Source organism: Mauremys reevesii, linkage group 7, assembly GCF_016161935.1.
Source record: "Mauremys reevesii isolate NIE-2019 linkage group 7, ASM1616193v1, whole genome shotgun sequence".
Taxonomy (NCBI): domain Eukaryota; kingdom Metazoa; phylum Chordata; order Testudines; family Geoemydidae; genus Mauremys; species Mauremys reevesii.
This window is the reverse complement of record NC_052629.1, coordinates 110100270-110122169: the sequence shown is the minus strand read 5'-3', so window position 1 is coordinate 110122169 and position 21900 is coordinate 110100270. Positions and strand designations below refer to the sequence as shown.

Here is a 21900-nt window from a genome sequence, read left to right as displayed (position 1 = left end):
GTTTATATTACAAATTTAACGTGGCTGAGGTTTCACTCAAAGTGCTGTGATCCTTTTGGGTGAACTTAGGTCGATCTGTTTGCACATATTTTTTCCTGTGCAAATTTGTGGCTTCAGACATGAAATTGGTGAAATCTATAGGATTTACTGCAGTTTGCTCTGTATTTGTTTATGTATTGTTTATTAGGGGTGGATTTCTAGATATTTATGGTTGAGTTCAGATAAATCCTATTGATCTTTAGGATTTATCTGAAACTTAAAGCAAAGCTCAGTGTGAACCCACTTAAAACCAAACTGAAGGAAATGTTTGCACGAGAGACTGCAAACAAGCCAGGACTCTTATTAGGTGTTACCGATAGTATATAATTTTTATACTCAAAATTTATAAATTTGATGAATATTAGGTTGTGCCTGTGTACATTCAACAGCCTCACTGTTAATAGTCACGATTTATGTGAAATGGGTCTGGGAACTCTTTATGGAATAGACATAATTAATATTGGGATGAATTCCAATTTTTCCAATGTTCATAGAATTGATGAAGCTTTGATCAAACAGGTGATACTCTCTCCCTCTTCTCCCCCCACCCCATATATTCCTAAATAGCTTTTTATTATGAACTGTAGCCACTTAAAGCTCATACTTGTAGCCTTCTGATCTATTTACTTTTAGAGAGTCTCTAAGTGGAAGATGCTGTACTAATAAGTAGTGCTTTTTGAGTGCTTGTTTGTTAGTCGCTGTGAATAGGGTCCTTGTTGAACTGGCAACTTTCACTGGCATTAAATGCCATACTATTAAAATGATTGCAGAAGGCTCTAGCTTCTTTGTACATGTCTGGCAGCAAAAACGTGATTAGATTTCACTGAGACAGCACTTAAGGGTCTATTGCCTTTGATAGCAAATAAATGAAATATTACTGCAAATCAATGTAGGTATTGGGGAAAATTAGGGCCAAAATTGGACTGGAAGGCCAAATGGATTCATTTTTTGGCATGGCGGGGGGGTGTGGGTGTGCATATTACAAATGGCATGTAGGAGCCAACTCGTGGACCAGTGACAGGTTCTCTACAAATGCCTAATACCAATTTTAATAGTTGGTGCTGTTCTTGCAAGCAAAGCTCCAAGCCAAAACATTTTCTTATGCTTAAAAAAAAATGGGAAGGGGGGGAGTAACAGCAAACAAATAAATTTAGCAAGACAAATTCATGTAGATTATATGACGCCACATTTGTTTCCTCTTCTAGTTTGTTTTCCCCCCTTTCCCTACTTCTAATCTTAGAGTAGTTTCCCACCACTCAAATCCATGAGGCACAATCAGAATTCAGACAAATACTTCAGGTACGTGGTTGCACATATCATGAAATATGTTGCAATCAAATTGATGAGAATGAGTCAGTGAAATTTATTCTATGCAGAAAGTTCACATAAGCCCCCCCCCCCACACACACCCACCCTATTTATCCCATGTGTTACTGGGGTTAAGTGATGCATAGGACTGTAGGAAAGTCTTTGTACTGTAATTTCTATTAAAATTAGAGTCAATACACTTTTACTTGTGAAAGATGCAGTGAAAAGTAAGCAAGAAGATGAGAATGAACTAAAGATACTTGAGTCAGTCTAGTTAGGTATAGAAAATCTCTTCCTGCCCACTGTTTTTCCCAATGTACAAGTAGGAATACACTGAAACTTGTTTTAAGTGACTGTCCCAGTTAAGGCCTAGAGAAAAAGGTAATCTTACTCAACGTGATCTTCAACAGCACAAGGAGGAAGTAAGCTGCACCCTATAAAGGGTTACAGTAACTTATTTCTCCCCTGAAGCAAAAGGGAGTCAAAAAAGGACTTCAAATGGTGCACTTACACATCTCCTTTCACAGGGCTAAACATTCAGTCCTTAGCCAGGTGCAGGAGTAGATAATGCATTTCTACAAACTTTTAAAACATTTTTGAATGGAGGATGAAAGAGAGAGAGAAACAGGCCTGGCCTACATTTCAGTTTTGCCAGCATAGCTAGGTCAGCTAGGAGTAAACAATGGCGGGGGCAGCAAAACGCCTAGTGTAAATTCAACTGTACCAACAGAGTGCTGCTGTCTGCATAGAAAACGTCATTTGGGGAGGTTACTTTGCCACCAGAAAAAACTCCTCCTGTTGGCTTACTCTGTTTATACCAGGGCATCCCAGCATAGGTTTTATAATGTAGACACATCACATTTATCAAGACAATGCAGGATTCTTAAAATCAAATGCATTTTTGAAGTTCAATTTCATATAGTTGAGAGCCGTATTAATTATTTGTTATTCCCTTACACTGTAGGAGAACTCTGCTGCTCATAAACTATTTATAAAAGAAATCTGGGACGCTCATCAATGTACCATCATGACCCATGGGCCTTGAACCTGGGTCCACATGAACAGCCATGCATCAACTTTCTACTTGACAACCTGTTGACAACTGCTGGCCCAGGCCCAATTTTGAGGTTCCATCCCTCATGTCCCATTGGCAGAGTTCCAGAGCAGCTGATTGGCCCACTAGCCCTATTTAAGTCAGGAACAGAAAACTGTCTAAATAACTGGGATCCACCCTGCTCTGGACTGTGTACTTTGTGCTTCCTGCTCCGGCTCCTACTCTCACTCCCCTGGCTTGACTTCCTGGTGTCCTGACCCCCAGCCTGAATCTTGGCTCCTGACTGTGGACCCCAGCTTTTGACCACTAGGACTGTGTTTGGGTGAGGTTAGACTTATCAGGGTGGAATATCATGATTTGCCAATATAATTTTCATACAAAAAATTCTGAGCCTTGTAGGGTGTACAACCCGAGGACTCTTGCTTCTGCAGTAAATATAGAGGTGTGCAGAAAATTAGCTATGAGTTAGGGGCACAGGTAACGGTGAAGAGATGCCATGGAGAAAAATGCTTACTATCTTAATTAGGCTTTGCCTTACAGGAATTGTGTATGACAGATTAGACAAACATCAGACCATCCCTGACAGGTAATACTTAGTCCTGCCATGAGTGCAGGGGACTAGACTAGATGACGTCTCGAGGTCCCTTCCAGTCCTATGATTCTATGAAGTTGAAGGACAAGGAGAGATGAAAATGGAGACAGATTAAACCAAATAGATGCAGCTTGCTTAAGGATGAAAGCTTTCTAATGAATTGGGAATTCATTCAAAGTTGAAGCTACCCTGAATTCCCCTCAGTTGGCTTGGGATGTTGATTACAAGTTCTTGCATTTTATTTTTAGTGTGAATGTGAGTGAGACACACAGACAGCTGGACTTTTTCCTCTATTCCCAACCCAGAGGAGAAGAGAGAACTGCAGACCAAACTGGAGGGCTTGCTGCTAGAATATAGAACTGTGAAAGAAAAAATAGCCTTTGTTATTTCAGTAAGGGTCATAGGACCTGGCTAGTGGATATTATTAACAATGAAGATGTCCTGTAAAGCTAAAATCATAGCTTGTAAGTGGTTTCTAAATGGGAACCATGTCCAAGAAAGAAAAATACATAAGCTTATTGTAAAGAACATGTATTTTTCATGGTCAATGAAGAGCATGTAGAGGCGAAGGAGAGGGGTGAGCTATTAATTATTCTAAACATTTTTATTCCTGTGTTAAAAAAAAAATATATAATTTATCTGTGTGCTCCACTTCACTCCACAGGATTGAATCTCACTTGCTCAACTGTGTTCCACATGCCATGTATTGTTAGCAGTGGAAGGAAAGTCTCCTTTAGCTCAAGTAGCATTTTGTAGCAGGTAGTGTTCTGAATTTGATACTTGCTCTTGCTCGGAACTTCTGAACAGCCATGGTGCAGCTTAGTCACGACCATACTGATCCTAGTAGACATTTGTATCTTATGTTATATGCCTACCATTCCGATGTGGTAAAACAAGATTTTATAATCCTGAATGCTGAGACATAAACTTTTTTTTCCTCTTTACGTAAAGACAAAAGTTCAAATGCCCATATGAAGCTCATACACATTTATCTGACTCTTAGATGTCAAGAAAATATCACTGGAGAAGGTTTTTTGGACTTCACGGGTTCTGGCTGAATTGAAAATATTTTTGTTGTCTTGCACTTTAGGTGTCAGCTGAAGCCAAGAAATCAGCCAACCCCACAAACGCCCTCAAGACTTAATAAATAAATGTTACTTCCTCAACCCTCTCAAGGTTCGGTCTGGATTTTGGAACAAAAGTTGCTCCCTATTTTATTATAATGGCTTTACCCATCTTTAATAGTAAAACAACAATAATAAATACAGATGGTATTTTTCACCCAGGGATCTCAAATTGCTTAGCCTATATTTTACAGACACACGGCGGAGAGATTAAGTGATTTTCCTCAAAATCAGCAGCAGTGCTGAGCATAGATCCCAGGTTGCTAGACCCCCATCCTGTGATAACCACTAGACTGTGTGGCCTCCCAGCAATAATTCAATTTGTTTGGTATAATATCTCAAACAGGGGCAAAATACATTTGGGAAGTCTGGTCGTGTAAGTGCAGGCTTTATCTTAGTAGTAACCTACCTAGAGATCTCTCTCATCATACTGTACAGCTGTAAGATATCTCTAATCATTTGAACAAAACTGACTGCTACAGTCCTTTTTGTACGTCTGAAAATTATACATAAGGACCTGTGCTCAGTGAGGCAATATGCTTGTAAAGACTCCTCAGTCATTAGTTCAGTTTGACTCAATAGGATTTTCAGGGGGACAGAAAGTAGGGAAATATTAGATTATCTTAGCCAGGGCTCAGCAACCTTTCAGAAGTGGTGTGCTGAGTCTTCATTTATTCACTCTAATTTAAGGTTTCGCGTGCCAGTAATACATTTTTAACATTTTTAGAAGGTCTCTTTCTACAAGTCTATAATATATAACTAAACTATGGTTGTATGTAAAGTAAATAAGGTTTTTAAAATGTTTAAGAAACTTCATTTAAAATTAAATTAAAATGCAGAGCCCCCTGGACTGGTGGCCAGGACCCAGGCAGTGTGAGTGCCACTGAAAATCAGCTTGCGTGCCGCATTTGGCATGCGTGCCATAGGTTGCCTACCCCTGATCTTAGCATTTGAAGAAATGCAAACATTTACACATTTTGCCACTATCTGCTGTAGAGAGGCTTCCACGCGTGTATTCACTGCAGTTTTTTACTCTCATTGTACTTGAAGAAACAGCACATTGCACAGGTTGTAAAAAGCTCTGCTTTCTTCTGGACTTCCAGGATTTTAAACCTGTAGTGTTAGAGGCTAGTTTCTCCTCTCACCTCCTTAGAGGACATCAGGAGTCAAAAATGGAAGCAAAATTAAGCCCATTTAACTTACTGGGCTTGAGGCAGAGGTTATTGAAGTCCATGGAAATGTTCTCATTGACTTTGATGGCTTCTTAGGATTGAATGCGCATTTCAATGAGACGGTTTCCATCCCCAAAAGAAGTTTGCAAAGTTACTGTACTGAGGTTGGGTGGGGTGTCTAAATGATCCTTTATTTATTTCATGGGCATATAGAGGCCCTAGCTGAGACCGGGACCACATTGTGCTAGGCTCTGTATGAACACAGAGACAGTCACGCAGGTCACGTGAAACAGACACAGAGTGGTGAAGTATCTTGTCCAAGGTCATGCAGCATTTCAGTGGCAGAGCTAAGAATAAAAACCAGGTCTGAGTGCCAGTCCTTAGTCCTATCCAGTGAAGTACTTTACTATCCAGTTACGCTAATACTAAATTCTACAGCAAGAAAAGGTGAGCAGCATTTTCATTGGCACTTTGTCACTCTTCCTTCTTTCTTTGTAGACAGCAAACACACAATCCAGATGCTAAGTTATGGAATCTTTTAGCAACATCTGTCACATTGGCAGGCTTTGCAGACAGTTGTGTTCAGTAGTTCTTGAACAGATTGGTTTTCACAATGGCTGTTTTAATCTATTGGGCACTATTTTCCTTGGACTCATCTTTAAATAACTTTGTGCCAGTTTGATTTATTTGTAAGCTCTTCTACAATCCATATCAACAAATCTGTCTGTGATGAAATGTGGTGTTTCTCCATAAACTATGCATACTTTCCCCCACCCTCCAAAATTAATTTGTGTAGCGTCCTCAGTTATGTGAATATCTCTCTTCAAAGTAATTTACAAGACGAGAGAGTTAAAACAAACAACAACAAAAAACCCATACGCTATTTTGGAATAAATTGAAAATGCAATACAGTATGTGATTCAGAAGTACTGTGGCTGGAGTGTTTAACAAACTTCCCCAGTAATTAGTAACACCAATTAATTCAAAACAGAGCTGGACTGAGTTTTAGGCTAAAAGAAATTAGGAGCTCATATGATGAGCTACAACAGGATTTGATTGATCTTTTCTGTATTTGGTTGAAATGAATTTGATTGGACTTAATTTCTACCAAAGACAGAACATAAGACATTACCATTGCATATTACTGTACAACAACTTCAGGGTAAGGTTGGCTTATAAAATCAACAAATTATGGGCAATATAGTAGCATCAATTTGGTCGTCATTGGAATTTCTGCTTAAAAATATAGCCCATTCTCCTCCCCACCACCACAGACACAATTTCTTTGTATGTTGGGGGGTGTGGGGAGAAATACTCATGAATTATGTAAATATAGATCGCGACAAAGAGTCCTGTGGCACCTTATAGACTAACAGATGTATTGGAGCATGAGCTTTCGTGGGTGAATACGCATGCATCTGATGAAGTGGGTATTCACCCACAAAAGCTCATGCTCCAATACGTCTGTTAGTCTATAAGGTGCCACAGGACTCTTTGTCGCTTTTTACAGCTCCAGACTAACACGGCTACCCCTCCGATACGTAAATATAGATAGTATTATATGTGGGTGAGACCAGAGAGTTGGCAGCAGAGTTTAAGGTTCTGATCCAAAGCCCATTAAAATCAATGGAATGATATCCATCAACTTCAGTGGGATTTGGATCAAGCCGTACACAATCAACAGTATACACAGTAATAAAATATTGACACCAAGGACTGATATTTGTTTAAAATGGCAGAATTACATTTTTAAAAAAACAGATGTATACAGTGTCTCTTGAATTTGCTTTGTTCCATACTTATGCTAGACTTTCCTGTAATCTAGACTTGCTGCGGTGATGTCTACACAGCATTTTAGATTGAACAGGAGTGAGCCTCCCAGCCTGGGTTGACAGACTCAGGTTAGTGGGGGTTGTGCTAGTGCCTTAAAGATAACTGTATAGACAGCACTTCTGAAGCTGACCTCCCTCCTAGGCTTCAGAGCCTGAGCTTCAGCCCAAGGCACAACTTCAAAGTGTTGTCTATACGATTGTATAGAGAGCACTAGCGTGAGTTCCGCTAACCCAAATCTGTTGAGCTGGATTGGGATGCCTGCTCCTGCTCAGTCCAAAATGATATGTAGACATACCTCACAGGGCCTTATTTTTGTACCTTCCAATAAAGCAGTTTTTGCAGACTGGTATAATCCCCATTGTGATTGGCAGGGGGCAGGTATGGAAGAGAATGTGGACAGGAAGCAGTGCAGATGAATCTGTCACTCCTTTCTGTGGCAGATAGAGTTGGATAAGAAAAACTATTGTTTCGAGAGCCATCTGTTCTCATCTATTTAAGGCCCATACCTAGAGGCAAATAGTAGTTATCGGTTTGAGCTAGTCTGAAGTTAAGGAGGATAATTTGTTACAGCTGCTAGCAGTTTCAAACGTGATTAAAAATGTGATTTACTGAAGGTGCTGCTTCGAGGCAAAACAAACATTCACCTAATGTGGTAACTGTGCCAGATTCAAGCATAACCTAAAGAAAACTAGGACTCTGGAAAGTTGTGGGCATTTGTGTGGCAGTTCATTTTTTCCCCCCCTTTGATTATTTTAGGTTTGTCTGTGTATATATTTTTTACTTGACATGAATTACAATTATCCTACCAGCTGTGAATTTTAGGTTTATGGAAATATATAGTATTTTCTTCCCCAAGTTACGATGTAAAACCAAATTTCATTATTGTGCATCCCATGAGCTAGTTACTCACACCCTACAGAACTGAATATAAGACTCACTTGGTAAAATTCTACTGCCTGTTTTATACCAGAGGTCCGACAAGATGAGTATAATGGTTCTTTCTGCCCTTATGTCTATGAATCTGTATAACTCTTGCAGTGCTTTTTGTGGCCTATGACATTTCTAAAATAGTGACTCCATCTTTGGAAGTTAAATGTGCTTAATTAACAGAAAGCTTTTCCTTTACCTTGTTACTGGGTGTCTCTCTCCACATTTTTAAACTAACAGATTACTTGGAGTCATAACCTCAGTGGATGGAAGAATACATGAGCCTCAGAAAGAATATTACCTACACAAGTTCTGTGGCACTGATCTTAGACAGATGCTGACTAATTTGCAGTATTGTCTAAAGGAAAGCTCAAGCAAAAAACATTGTGCCAGCATTCAAGGATGGATATATAATGACTTTTGCTCTCCTTCAAGTGCATTTGCAGATATGCTTTTTTTTAAGTAGGATTTGTCTTGCTTGCTGTAAAATCTCATCAAGCACTGTGTAGTCCTAGAATGATCACTTCTAAAATGACACATACATTTTGTGAAGATAACTGGGGACTGATGATGTCATCCTTGCAGGCAGTTCTTGCATACAGACTGTTACAGTGACTATGCAAATCAGATCAGAGAGGAAAAAAAGATAAAAGGGTTAAGTCTACATGTGAACACTTGCAAATCAGTGGCCCAAGCTTGCAGACCATGTGTGTAGAGTCATGCTTCCTGCTATGAGTTATCAGCCTGCTAGCAGATTTCCTACAGATATCATACATTTCCTACAGATGATGTAAATTAGAATCATCATAGCATGTTTCCCTTTTTGGACCACATAGTTAGCCAAAATTTGGGTCTTTGCTAGGATGTTTCTATTAGAATGAGAAATCAGTGACATAAATCAGGTATATTCTTGGAGTAGTGCTATTTACAAACATACATAAAGTACTGTTTTCCTGAATACAGCAGAAACTAAAAATAGTAGACAACTGCTTTGCTCAGAAATCCTTAAGTCTGACAATCCAGCATGCTTTGTGCTGAAGAACCCATTACTTTGCTTCCTCTCAGGATCACGTGTAACAATTTCCCCTGCCTCCAACACACACAGTCTACACAGCTCAGCCTAGTGCCTCAGACAGTAGACCCCCAGGTGTTTTTACAATATAGAGTGTTTCATGGCCCCTCTGAGCCTGAAAGAATGCTTGGCACAGGTTTTGCTTTTAAAGAAATCTGAGTGAATGTGGATCCAACACTCCCCTGCTGGCAGCCATTAACATCTTCCAGCATAACATACATTATACAATGTTGTTATAATCCTATTTATTATTTATGGCTGAGAAAGAAATTGACATAAGACGTGCACATGCTTTGATCACCTAATATTCATCCAAGTTCATTAACCCTATAAAATAAGCAAAGTTAGTAAATACAAACAAAAAACATCACCATCAACAACATGCTCTCCCCTACCCCATCTATCTAAGCCTTTAGCAGGTACAAACATCGATTAAAATTTCATCCTGTCTCTCTGAAAGACAAACAATATCAAAAGACAAACTGACAAATTATAATAAAGCAACAAAAGCTCCTTTTAGAGGAGTTTGCTGAATCTTTGTGTAGGGGAGCATATCCCTTCCTGAAGATGGTGGGCATGTGTAGAAGCCCTTGTTACTCCATGAAATTATGCATGTCTTTTCAATGGAGGGGTCCGTATCTAGTTTAGAACTAGGCCTCCTGGTATTTCATATGAAGGATTGCCCTTCTTGAAGGACACTTGGTGTCTGACCTGAAATGCTTGGCACTCTCCCAGACCAAAGAACTGAAGTGAATTATTTTTGGTAGGAGATGGGAGCGCTGCAAATGGAATGAGAAATTGAAAATTAAAGTGCTCCTGTGCATCAGTCCAGGTTAGCGTGAGTAAATGATACACATTTTCATTGGGCTGGAACTTTTTTGAGCATGCAATAGATTAAGAGGTAATGCTCCTGGGGTGCTTTCCTGTAGTAGACACACGCTTAAGAATTGGAGGCTTCAGACTTTAGAAGCAGATCACACATCAAGAAATCAGAGTATGTGACCCTTGTCTCTTCTAAATTACCCTCTCTGAGCTAGATCATGGCCCCTGTTGTAACTAGCGCAAAAACAGCCAAAAGCATCCTTAGCCATAGCTGCATACTTGAAGATTATCTGAGTAGAGAAAGTCATGCGGTGACAGTCAGCAAAGGCAGCTCTTGCTCACCCTTCCTGGTTCCCTCCTGAAACAGGATATGGTAGCATAGAGAAGGGTGTGGTGCTCCAGCACTAGAACAGGGCAGGGGGAGGGGGTGGCTCTTGAAACTAGGTACAAATTAAAGCAGCCCTGAGGCTTGTGTGGGAGCTGAACCGGCTCCTAGCTAGCCCCAGAAACAGGGCAATCTTATCTCCCCATTGAGTCCTTCGCTGAGCACAGCTTGACCATGACCCATGGATCTAACCTACTTTATATAAGAACACATTTGGCCATATTCAGGTCTTTCTGGTTACACAGGTTTCCCATAGTCTCTCCCGTGATGTAAATACTAATGCATAAAAGCTTGAAGGGCAGTGATGACAAACTACCCTGCAGTAGAACATAAACACTTGTGAATACTTTGAAGTGATGAACAATGGTCAGGCAGCAACTACTTGACTTTTGGTAAAGTATTTTACAATCACATTACACTATTGTCTTTGGACTTCTGGCACCAGATGCTGTCTTCTGAGAGGTTATGTAACGAGTCCTCTGCATGTAACAGTTACGTAATGGTTAAATCAAAATCTTTCTTCCATTATACAACACTTGCCAATAAAAGGGCTTATTGCTCCTTCCATTCTTACAACTATTGCTTTATACCATCTTGTGCTAACTTTCCAGCTGGACGGTTAAGTGCTTGGCTGCCCTTCACCAAGAAAACAAAATGTTTTCATATTAGCATCCATTGTTTAAATACAAATTCGCCTGGCCCAAGGTTTTCAGGTTTCATAACAATCTTCAGCGTATTTGTCCTCACAAAGTACCATTATCCCATTTTAGAAATGGAGAGCTGAAGCACACAGACACCAAAGGTATAGTTATACTGCAATTAGACACCCGTGGCAGGCCCATGCTAGCTGACAAAGGCCTGGTCTACACTATGTGTTTAAACCGGTTTTAGGAGCGTTAAACCGATTTAATGCCGCACCCATCCACACTAAGAGGCCCTTTATATCGATATAAAGGGCTCTTTAAACCGGTTTCTGTACTCCTCCCTAACGAGAGGAGTAGCGCTAATATCGGTATTACCATATCGGATTAGGGTTAGTGTGGCCGCAAATCGACGGTATTGGCCTCCGGGCGGTATCCCACAGTGCACCACTGACCGCTCTGTACAGCAATCTGAACTCGGATGCAGTGGCCAGGTAGACAGGAAAAGCCCCGCAAACTTTTGAATATCATTTCCTGTTTGCCCAGCGTGGAGCTCTGATCAGCACAGGTGGTGATGCAGTCCGAAATCAAAATCCAAAAAGAGCTCCAGCATGGACCGTACGGATGTGATCGCAGTAAGGGCAGGCAAATCTGTTCTATCAGAGCTCCATTACAGAAGACGGAATTCCAAAGCATTTTAAAAAAATCTCCAGACAAAGGCCACAGCAGGGACTCAGCACACTGCTGCGTGACAAATGTAATGGAAAGCCAAAGAATCAAATGGACGCTCATGGAGGGGGGACTGAGGACACAAGCTATCCCACAATTCCTGCAGTCTCTGAAAAGCATTTGCATTCTTGGCTGAGCTCCCAATGCCTGTAGGGTCAAACACGTTGTCCGCGGTGGTTCAGGGCATAGCTCGTCAATTTACACCCCCCCACCCCCAGAAGTAAAAGGGGGAAAAAATCCTCTCTTGACTCTTTTAAATGTCACCCTATGTTTACTGAATGCTGCTGATAGACACGATGCTGCAGCAGTGAACTGAAGCATCCTCGCCCCCCCTCCTTGGTGGCTGATTGTACAATATGGCTGATATCCATCATCATCATCAGCCTTGTGGCAGATGGTGCAGTGCAGTAGGACTGGTATCCGTCCTCATCATCAGCCCGTGAGTGCTCCTGGCTGGCCTCCAGTGAGGTCGGTCGGGGGCGCCTGGGTAAAAAACTCCTGATCATTCCCAGTAGATGCTACAGAACGGCTGGTAACCATCTTCATCATAGCAACCGGGGGCTGAGCTCCATCAGCCCCCGCCCTTCATGTGTAAAGAAAAGATTCTGTTCTGCCTGGACTATCATAGCAGCTGGAGGCTGCCTTCCCCGCATTTTATCTCAGTAACAAGTCACTGTTTCTTATTCCTGCATTCTTTATTACTTCATCACACAAATGGGGGGACACTGCAATGGTAGCCCAGGAAGGCTGGGGGAGGAGGGAATCAACAGGTGGGGTTGTTGCAGGGGCACCCCCTGTGAATGGCATGCAGCTCATCATTTCTGCGGGATCTGACACGGAGCAGCTATGCTCTCTGGTTCTCTGATACAGTGGTTCTCTAGTACACTTGCCCCATATTCTAGGCAGGACTGATTCTATTTTTAGGTACCATAAAGGAGGGATTGACTCGGGGAGTCATTCCCATTTTTGTCTTTTGTACCCCCGGCTGATCTCAGCCGGGGGCACCTATGACAGCAGCAGATGATACAGCACAGAAGGACTGGTAACTATCATCTCATTGCCAATTTACAACGGTATGGTAGATGGTACAGAACGGCTGATAACCATCTCTGCTATCATGCAAAAGCAAATGAATGCTGCTGTGTAGCGCTGCTGAATCGCCTCTGTCAGCGGCATCCAGTACACATATGGTGACAGTGACAAAACAGGCTCCATGATTGCCATGCTATGGCGTCTGCCAGGGCAATCCAGGGAAAAAGGGCGCAAAATGATTCTCTGCCGTTGCTTTCCCAGAGGAAGGAGTGACTGACGACATTTACCCAGAACCACCCGCGACAGTGATTTTTGCCCCATCAGGCACTGGGATCTCAACCCAGAATTCCAAGGGGCGGGGGAGACTGCGGGAACTATGGGATAGCTACGGAATAGCTACCCACAGTGCAACGCTCCAGAAATCGATGCTAGCCTCGGACCGTGGACGCACACCACCGAATTAATGTGCTTAGTGTGGCCGCGTGCACTCGATTTTTATACAATCTGTTTTACTAAACCGGTTTATGTAAAATCGGAATAATCCCGTAGTGTAGACATACCCTCAGGCTCCCGGGGCTTGGGCTAAGGGGCTTTTTAATTGCAGTGTAGATGTTCAGGCTTATTCTGTAGCCCAGGCTCTGGGACCCTCTCTCTCACAGGCTTCTATAATCTAGGTTCCAGCCTGAAACCAAATGTCTACACTGCAGTTTAAAATCCCCTTAGCCAGAGCCCTGTGAGCCTGAGTCAGCTGGCATGGTCCAGCTGCAGGTTTTTAATTGCAATGGAGACATACCCTTAGTGATTTGCTCAAGGTCATGTACAAAGTCCTGTGCCACAGCAAGGAGTTGAAGCTGGGTCACCTGAGTCTCAGGCTAGTGTCCTAACCACTGGACTGTCCTTCCTCTCCATGGATCGTCCTTCTTGTCAGCATCACCCATTATTGTAATGAACTCTGACTCTGTAGTAACTATGGGGTAGACTGACCCGCAGAAGGAGACCTGCAAGGAATTGTGGCTCAGAAGTTCCTCTAGTGGTTTATTTCCCTTTTGGCCCTGGAGGAAATAGCTCATTTTAGCCCTTGAATGGATGCAAGTTAATGACCTCACCTCTGAGTTGGATCAGCTCTGCTGGCCTGGGTTGGGGGAGGCAATGCTGTAGCTCTGCTATCTCCCTGTTTGGAGCACCACACAACCACCCTGTTCTTCCCCCATGCTCCAGCTCTGATGAGGGGAGTGCTAATGCTGCCATGGAGGGAGGCTAGGGGAGAGGATCACACTCTGACCATGTGTTGTTTCTGAAGGACTAGGGATTTTATTTAAGAAAAATTGATTATCTTCACTTCTGTAGCTGCTGTCACAAAGATCACAAGTTGGTTTGTAAATATTTAACCACAGAAAGTCTCTAGCTAATTGGCTGGATGAGAGGCAGGTAATCAGCACTCTTGTATTCCAATCCTGATTTTGCCACTGACTCACTTTGTGACCCTGGGCAAATCGATGAATCTCTCTGTAACCTGGGTATAAAATCCACCTTCCGGAGATGTTGTGAGGTTTATTTCATGCTTTAGATAAAAGACACTGTAAATGCAAAGTATTAAATCTTAAACAGGTACTTAACTAGACTGTGATCCTCTTGTGATGTGCAGCAACTTCCAGTAGCTGGTAGAATTGCTTGGGGAATAAGTTGCTACTCAAAGTAAGCAAGGATCTAGAAATCTGACCTCAGAAAATGTTTCCAAATCATGAGAGAGAGAGAGACACAAGTACTAACTGAATAAACTTGTCATTCTACTGTCTCCCACTCTCCTCACAAGCATATTGTTACTGCGGTGAAGAATGCCATGCAGCCAAGGTGCCTGAGCGGAACATTTGCAGGTAAACAAAAATATACTAAATGCAAATCAGATTCTGAATAGCCTCTTATATGTCAGAAACATACTAGTAATGCTGTGACTGAAAAGCACCTACAGAACCAGAGTGATAGGAATACAACTGAAATTATATACTGAAATCTTCCTGGCTTGTTGTGTTCCTGCAATGTTAGCAGCATGGTTTGGTTTTGTTATTTTTTTTCCCCCTGTGGTTGTAAGTGGATTTACCCATTTCAATTATTTGTGTTCTCAATCTTGTTCATCTGGGCCATTTTATGGGTGTGTTTACACACTTTTTTTTTTTAGTGATAGGTAAGGACAAGGTTTCATCAGGGCACTCACCCAGAGCCTGAAAGCCTGTAAATAAGAAGTGAAGGGGAAAGTCTCTTGCATCCCTTGTCATTGTCACATTGCTGACACATTGGTTGATGATAAACTCCAGTGATTCATAAGGCACTTGCATTGCCAACAGACTGAAGCACAACCCAACTTCATCCAGTGCTTCACTCTAACACAAAACCTTAATGGCAATTTATGTTACCTTGTATCGACAGATTAGCACAATTGACTGTCACACAGCCCATTCATTTGGGAGGCTAATTTGACTTAATGTTACTGAGTTTCTATGTAAAGTTCTGCATTGGAGCGTTTGTTTGAAATTGGGGCATGTACTGCTAATCTCACTGAACCTTTTTCCTAAAATGGGGGAGCTGGGTATCCGTCTCCAACTGCCTTCTAGGCTTGGCGCTCCATGCCTTGATCAATAATAAGAGTGGTGAAATGCCTGGGAAAATGAAGAATCGGAGGGGAGACTTCAGCTGAGGTGTTTGGGGTCTTTTGTAATTTCCCTGAGGTGAGTTATTGTTGGCTCAGTGATTTTGCATTGTTAGATAAACACCAATTATAACTGACCATGCAGTTTGAGGTGCATATGGAGCTCAGCATGTCTCACACTTCTTGCAAAAGTTGTGTGTGTGGGGGCGGGAGAGGGGAAGGTGAGATACTTAAGTAGAAATTTCAAATCGTGGTGGTTTTTGAACTCTTGTTCTCTAGTGATCCATTTTTTTATCAAATTGCCATGAAAAATTCATAAACTGAAACTTTTCATTTTTATGAGGTTATTACAAAATAGAGCTTTTTAATTCCTAGTAGACTGAACCCAGCCTCAACTATGCTGCCAAAACCAGCTCCAGCGTAAACTATTCAAAACAAAAAAGTTTCAAAAACCAGTTATGCTGCAAAGTGATAAAACTATAATTACTTATCCCATAATTTACAAAACCTAAACTCTGAACGATTTATTTCCCCCTTTTTTTTAAGTAATCATAAGACACAGTCATCCCAATTACAGTATGGTGAGAAATGCCTGTTTCATCATAACACAACTGTAATTCTGACCCATAGATTTTTTTAAAATTTATTTTATTGCTTTTTCTTATTTTGTGATACCAAAATAAAAGGTTTCTTTTATAGGCTACTGCTAATTGGAAAATTTGAGCAGCTACTATAGTTGATGTTGGAATATTTTGGTAATAGAAGTACAACTGCTGTTTCTTGGAATGTTTTATATATAGTTTAACAAAGTGAATAATAATTTACAGGAAAAGTATGTATGTAGAACTGCATTCATGGCTGATCAAGATATGTAATTGATGTGTTGTATAATTTTTATATTTACATTTTGCAAGGGTTTTCTGATTACTGGTGAATTAGCAGCACTGGGTTACAGTTAAGGCGGTTGTGATACAATATGAATTTCTTTATCTTTGATAAGAATATGAGATGTGTTCATTATGCGGGCATTGGCTGGGTGTCAATACCAGTGCTATAATGGGAGACTAGTGTATCACCTTAACATATAATGCTCAGTGATATAATTGTACTCTCCATGGTAACAGGAGAGAATACACAAAATAAAGAGATTTATGCCATTTTTTTCCCTCACAGATGAGGAGTTATTTGACCATACATCATTTTTATATATGAACGGTCTAAGCAGGGACAAGCTCAGTTCACCCAGGCAAGTAAATCAGATGTTCTGGATCTTTAATTATGTTTAACACTGAGTGGTTAAGCTTTTTCTATTCTCAACAACATGTTAACTGCCCCAGATTACAGTGAAAGATTTAAGCAAGGTTTGCAGGTCTCAGGCTGTGTCTACACTAGCGCTTTTGTTAGGGGAATGAAAACACCCCCTTGACCGACAAAAGCACCACTGTGGACAGTGCTATGTCAGCAGGAAAGTGTCTCCCGCTGACATAGCTACCGCCGCTCATTAGGAGTGGTTTAATTATACCGGAAGGAGAGCTCTTTCTTTCAGCCAGTGATCCCTCCCTCAGTCCAATGCTGCTTTCTTTGTTCATGTGTTGTCATGCTGTGTGTAGAGAGATCAGGAGAGCGAAGTTGGGGTATCAGCTCTCCCTTCTTCGAGAATCCTGTCCAGCTGAAGTTCAGGACGCTAAGTCTTTGTGAAAGGGAACCCCAATCTGTTTGTTTTTCAATATATAGATTTTTTTTTCACTGACCCCTTCTTTCCTGCCAAAGAATGGCCACTTAAGCAGATGATGGTGCATTTTGATTTCGTTGACACCTGGCTGAGGCGTTAGCTAGCCTCTTGTCTCTGGGGTACTGGATTGTGACTTATCTCCAGACTTGGACCATGTCTTATTAATATTATACAGTAGAATTTTATAACTTTACATACAAGGTTGCCACACATTGTACCAGGACAATAATGACCAGGAAATTGAATCTTCAAGTAATATCTCACAAGGTATACTTTGTACAAAATTTATCATAATCTTGTAAAATGGGTGAATGTAGGGGTACAGACTCGCACCCATATAGGTACGCAATATATATTATTCCCCTGTCTCTGTCATCTTTTATTTTATCCTTTGTGCAAGTGAAAGGTGCTTATTGGACACCAAATTACTTTCAATTTCCCCGATGAATAGGCTAGAAACCTCCTATATTTCTGTGTGTGTGAGTCTCTCCTCTCCCCCTCTCCCTCTCCAGTATAAAGGTCACTTTAGAGTATTAAAAGTTCACTGCACTGGAGATCATGTGAGACAGAATTTGCACTAATGGCTTTATAGATGTAATGTAATTTCTGCTCTTCCCAGGTAGAACAGAAAAGTGAAGGAAGCTTCAAAACACTTGTGAAATATATACTGAAAACAGAAAATTAGGTTCTGGTCCACACAGATGAATCCTGTGCCCAGGTGGATTGAAGTCAGTTCAGTGTTGCCTCAGCATAGGTGTCCAATCATGCTGAGCAGCTTGCAGGGTCAAGTACTTGATATGGATGTGTCATTTGGACCCTCTACCTTTTTTCTTAAATGTTATGTTAGGGCTAGTCTACACTTACCAGCCGGGTCGACGCGGTGAGTTCGACTTCTCGGAGTTCGAACTATCGCGTCTAATGTGGACGCAATAGTTCGAACTCCGGAAGCGCCGCGGTCGACTCTGGTACTCCACCACTGCAAACGGTGGTGGCGGAGTCGACCTTCGAGCCGCGGACTTCGATTCCGCGGCGTCTGGACGGGTGAGTAGTTCGAACTAGGGTACTTCGAATTCAGCTACGCTATTCACGTAGCTGAATTTGCGTACCCTAGTTCGACCCCGCTTCTTAGTGTGGACCAGCCCTTAGTTAGTTGGCTTCTTAGAAGTTGTTAGAAGTTCTGACACCAAACTGATTCTGTGCTAATTAGAATAAAATTTGTTGAAAACAAATTAAAAAAGAACACTTTTACACACTTTAATCACCACCAGAACTACCAGCCCTCAATGTAGAGTCCTGAATGTAAATCCCTCTTCCTGTATCAGATTGTTCCCCTGTATATAGGGCCTGATCCCAACCTTAGTGAAGTCAATCAGAAGACTCCAGTTGTCTTTAATGGGCTTGATCCAAAGCCCATAAGAATTAAATATTTGTTTTTTAGGCATATTAATATGATAGCCAACATCCAAAAGGCAAGCAGAGGCATGGGGCCAATAGCCCACTCTGGGACAACAGAAGGGGATAGGAAAAGCTATTGATTATACCACCAATTAGCTATTATATAGGAAAAATGGAATGGCTGTAAAAGACATTAACAGAAAGTAATTCTGTCATTTGGTTTCCTGCCAACCCCAGGATTAAAGAGAAGGTATGTTTTATTTCAGCAGCTTTTGTATGCTTGGCATTTCAGAGACCTTGCTGGAAGTCTCATGCTCAGCTGACTTGAACCTATATGAAATTAGCCCCATCTTCAGTTGCTGCTTTCAGTGGGTAGTGCCTTGAAGCATATTCAAGGGGGCAAATGCGTGTATCTCCCACACTTGAGCAGATCATCAGCTTGACAAACAACCAAGGCACTGTAGAATAGTGTGTTTAGGATTTGAGTAGATTACATTACATTAAAAACTAAAGTAAATCTTAGGCTCCAGTGACATCAGATTTGCTTTCATCATCTTGCCGTAATAAATTCGGTATATACAGTCTAAGAATGAAGCTCCCCTCACGTGTTCGGTAACAACTTGTTAAAGCCTCAGTCACAGACAGGTATCGTATCTCTTTGTGCGCAGCATTCTCATTAAGCTAATGAGCAAAATATGACCCAGCACTTCAGATTTATATAGATAAAACAAATGTAATGAAAGTACCAAATATTCTGGTGTACCTGTGAGCATAGCTGAAGCGCTAATATTCAGGCTCGTTTTGCCCTCTCTGCAAATCTTGATCATCCTACATCTTCTAAAGTTTGTTCTGCAACATGTCTTTGTTGTTGTCACATTTTTAAACCTTTATTTCTTATGCAGATTTCTGCTTAATAATATGCTGGTCATGCCTCAATCTCTGGTTGATCAACATGTAAAATTGCATGTAGCCTCTGAACTGTTCAGCTGCATCTCACTGTGTTAACTCATCATAGCTTGTCAAGATGACATTCTTACCTGCAGAGGAACATCAGAGTGGAACGCTAGTAATGAAGAAGAGATACCATTATTACATACAAATTAAGCTATCTCTTAAAAGCTGGGGAACTCTGCTGTATATGTAGTTTTTCCCTGATCATTTCTAGGGCTTCTTTAAGATCTGTCATTCACAGTTGCATTTCTTATTATTGTCGTTTTCATGAGAAAAGCACACAGATTTACAGAATACATTACTTTTTTTCTAAATGTTTATGGGAAGTAAATTATCCCAGTTTTGAAGATGGGCAAACTGATGCACAGAACAATTAAGTGATTTTTGTCTAAAGTCCCAGCAGTCCCTTTCTTTGACTATTAGACAGCTTAGGTATATTTCTTCATGGGCATATGTCAGCAAAACTTAATTTTTTTTACACCATCAAATTTACCAGACTAGAACGATGTTGAAAGTTCAGCTGCATCCTGATGGGTAACATCACTTTTGTGCCTTCCATGAGCCCAAACAATCATTTACAGTCTGCTGAACTAACATAACCATGGTAGGTAAATGGAAGGATATTTACACCTTCATTCTGCATGACCCACCCGAAGTGGCTGAAGCTAGAATTCTGGTCAGAACTCTTAATTGAAATGTGGGAGCTTTAGCGCGCAGTCCTATCACTCCAACCATCCATTCTACAGTTTTATTTCTTGGCCAGATCTATAACTGGACAACTTAGGCCCATTATGGTTTTCTTTAGAGTGCAGCTATTCTCGTGGGAATTCCATGGTTGGAATTTTGTGACTTGAGCTCTTTCAATCCACTACTTGAGGACACAAGCCTACAAGAATAGCTCATCAGATTTTGGCACTATCAAATCTGAACCCATTTTTGAAAATATATTTATTCTGATGGGGGCTTATGAAAAGGGCTCCCAGAGAGTATTTTAATATCAAAAATAAAACAGATCATTATTTTGGTCTTGAATAACAATCCTAGGCCTTAAACCTACAATCTAGCCTCGGCATAATCCCGACCTGGACCCCAACAGACTCCTCTGCCTATCTCTTGTAGAGATTAAGAACGCTGTTGAATGAGAGGGGTTTTGATCAACTTTAATTTTGGTTTCAGAGTAGCAGCCGTGTTAGTCTGTATCCGCAAAAAAAAACCAGGAGTACTTGTGGCACCTTAAAGACTAACAAATTTATTTAAGCATGAGCTTTCGTGAGCTACAGCTCACTTATTCGGATGCATCTGAAGAAGTGAGCTGTAGCTCACAAAAGCTCATGCTTAAATAAATTTGTTAGTCTTTAAGGTGCCACGAGTACGCCTGTTTTTTTTTTTTTTAATTTTGGTGGAATTACATACTGTGCCTCAGAAGAATCCTCCTTTTGCTTTGCAATGCTAGATGCATGTGGCACCTAAGGCCAAGATTTTCAAAGAAATAGAAGCCTACAGTTAGGCTTCTAAAGTCGGATTTTTGAAATTGCCTAAATTTTGAGGAATCCATGTTCCATGCTTTTCTTTGGTTGCAAAGTCAACTAAGTGCATTTGGATATCCCAGCCCTAACCAACCAACAGCTTCCAGCTGAGTGGGAGCTGTTGAGTCCTTTGTGCTTTTGAAAATCAGGTGGGTGCCTAACTATGGGTTTGACAGCGATTGGCTCTCACTTTGAAAATCTTGGGCATAATTTATAAGATCCTTCAGTTATTCCATATGTACATAAACTAAGCCAGAGGCATCTAGGAAAGGACAAGTTGTCCACTCTAGAAATATGTCCAAGATAATAAGAGAATTTGATGTTCCTACTGGCTTTCTTAGAAGTTCTCTGGTCTTTTTCATATGTCCCTCCAGTCTTTTCTCTTGCATTATTAGCAAGTGATGAATCTTGAGAAATATGGCTTTCTGAAAAGTTTTATATGGTCTTCTCTAAGATTCTCTTCCAAGCTTTCTATGCATCTCTTCTCATTAGCCTCACTTCCTATTTTTCTGCAGCATCAAATTGCCCTTCATAATGGTGATTGATGTACTGTAGAAGGAAATGTGGCTGCAGATATTTGAAATTAAAGTGTCAGGAGTAAAACGTTAATTCTGTGTAACAGATTGCCCTATATTATCTAATTTGTGTGGCTCATCATAAACTTTTAACTGCTGCTGCTCTTGAACGATTGCCAAATCAGCGATAATTTCAGTAGAAAAACATATTTAATATAAATAAAATATATCATGAGTTCTAGTGAGGTTTGTGTATGTGTAACTCACCCCACTGATGTCTTGAAGCATCAGCCTACGTGTCACTCATTTTTAACTATAATTTGTCATTTACTCCATTAGGTTTCAAGATAAAGATGCTTTATACAAGTGTTTTTATTTATTATATTTTTAGGGAGGGGGCATGAAAG

At 40.9% G+C, this 21900-nt stretch overlaps 1 protein-coding gene and 1 long non-coding RNA gene across 24 annotated transcripts in view; both read left to right on the top strand.

Moving 5' to 3' along the window:
* GRM7 (glutamate metabotropic receptor 7) overlaps positions 1–21900 on the top strand; it is a 1280044-nt gene that overhangs the window by 789464 nt on the left and 468680 nt on the right. The gene's annotated exons all lie outside the window — the stretch shown is intronic.
* On the top strand, positions 9894–16620 carry LOC120368832. Its single transcript, XR_005582807.1, has 3 exons — positions 9894–9953; positions 14544–14604; positions 16548–16620. It is a non-coding gene; the product is annotated as an uncharacterized LOC120368832 (long non-coding RNA).